The sequence below is a fragment of the Ixodes scapularis genome, unplaced genomic scaffold (assembly GCF_016920785.2).
Source record: "Ixodes scapularis isolate PalLabHiFi unplaced genomic scaffold, ASM1692078v2 PGA_scaffold0__279_contigs__length_252992795, whole genome shotgun sequence".
NCBI classification, from domain to species: Eukaryota; Metazoa; Arthropoda; class Arachnida; order Ixodida; family Ixodidae; genus Ixodes; species Ixodes scapularis.
In genome coordinates, this window is record NW_024609835.1 from 89,093,620 (window position 1) to 89,096,021 (window position 2,402).

A 2,402-nucleotide genomic window follows, 5' to 3' on the forward strand; every position below is an offset into this window, starting at 1 on the left:
AAACGTATCAAGTTCCCATAGGTAGAGCTAGTCATTACGGATGATTGTGCCCATTGCATACCAGAAAAATTTAATTTGCGACCTACAATATTTACAGACTCAACCAACTCTGAATAAGTGGAACACTTGGCACTAAAGAGTGGTCTCACCATGACTGTCTGCAAACATCCACATAATAATTTCCATAAACCTATGCACTTCAAGAAAATATTTGGAGCGAGCTGTTTAAAACGCCATAACACTTTTTAACACTAATAGAAAGCCTGTAGTGGGCCACAACTTAAGCAGTTTTTACTTCACTATGAAGGGCAATAACACATATGTGAACCTTAAAACTAGGCCTGCACTGAATTGCTTTCTTAAGTTGAACGTGCTATGCTCGGCTCAATATATTATCTTTGCAGAGCTGACAATGTGCAAGTTCCCATTTTTTTTATATTTCACATCTCCCGACTGCTGGGTGGGGTAGGTACCTAAGATTGATGACACCAACGTAACACAATGATTATTTTAAGAATTTGTTTGGGTATAGCACTAGCGAAGCCATCTGCGGGAAGTTATTTCTGTGACTTCGTCGAACCTACATCCGCGGGCTTTAAGTTCACATGTGAATCATGTCTGCAGACTCCTTTTTGTAATTGGAACTCCATCCAACCCAAGATTTGGATATGTTTTTTGCAATTTAGGCTTACTAGAGCTTTTGCTGTTTCACTTAAAGAATACGTAAGAATGCTTATTTCGAGTAGCATACCTAACACCTGGTGGCACGAGGACTCCCTTGTCGTGATTCTAATCGGAAGTCACAGGCAGGGAGATACTTTGATGCTCTTGTTGCTGGGATTACCTCCCCCATGGTCCTGGCCGGACCACAGAAGAAGATTGAGTCCAAGCTTGTGGCCACTAGAATCTCCAGATCTTGAGGCACCCAAGTAGCTGGAAATAAAAACAAATCACAATCAAGTATTTGGCAGAGCTACATTAGAATGGCTAGCATATTCTTTCATAATCAGCACATAGATCCTTTTGTTTTTATACTTTGTACTTGTACCTATTAAAAAACTGCTCCTTCACAGCCAGTCATAGTCACATTCCAGGACAAGGCCACACAGGCCTTGAAATGATGGGTACCGAATTAAGGCGAATGATCAAATGCATTCATTTAACCCTCTTTCATCCCAACCTGAGAGATTTCTGTCAAATATTCACATTTAATTCTAAAGACTATAACAAAAAAACTACTACTGCAATGCAGAGCCGTATAGTGGGAGAGTTTAGCCAGTGGGTGGTGGTGACCAAGGTACCGGAGAGGAGGAAAGGGAGGAGAGCGCCGAAGGGGGGAGAGAGAAGGCAGCAAAGAGGAGACGACCGCCATTTTGATGCAACGCTGTTGGCGCGGAGCACTGTTGAGGCTACGCGTCGTCTGCTACTGGCTTATTTCATTTTTGCAAGAATAAAAGTTTGCGTTTAAACAAGGAGAAACTTCTTTCTTTAGGTTTTTAAGCCACCCAGGAATAACACTATATCATTTTATTGCCAAAGCCTGCCAAATAAAAGGAAAGGGCAGGTGTCTGGATAGAAAGAGTTTAGTTGGCGCACCAAGAGGCTAACCAATAAAAATGGGTACTACTCTGCACAAAATGCCTAAAAAGCGTGGATCTCGACTTGACACTAACAGCGGCACACAGTATCTATTTTACTGACTAAAGGTTTCTAGATGATTATTTTTAGCTAACTAGTCAAACTAAATATTCTTCCCGACTTGGTGTTTAGGAAAATTTTTAAATTTACAAGAACTATTAAGACAATGCCTAAGAAAAAAAGCAATGGCCAAACAATCAAATTCGCCTGCTCTCCAGTAGCACGACATCTATAAAAGGCAGACCTGTAGAATGAGCAAGCAGTCTAAAAAACACAGTATGTCCTACGTATAATTTGTTTTCATGCTGCAAAGCAAGTGCTGGAAAGAGGTTTCACGACATTAACAAAATTTCTTGCAATCAGTTGAGAACAAGTTAGAGCAGTGAACTTGTCCTTGCCCCTGGCATAATGTTTTAGTGTTGCCCATGAAAACTCAAATAGATTTGTAAATAAAAACAAAAAAAGACTAACCTTCATAAAAAAATCTAACTTTCGCAAAGAAAAGTTATCTTGAACAACATATGTGAGATACGTTGTACAGCGTCCATTTGTGTGCTGAACCAATTTTGAGGCAAATCTGCGACAATAAAAAGAAAACGCCCGAGTACAATTAGGGGAAAGACAGAAAGGATGCATACCTACAACAAAAAAATTTAGAACGACCACGGGCAGGAATCTCTGGTGAGGCTCTCAAAGCCACTCCCTGCAATGGGCCTGCGCAGACCAGAGAACAAGATGGCTCAGAGCTTGCAGCCATAAGGTGC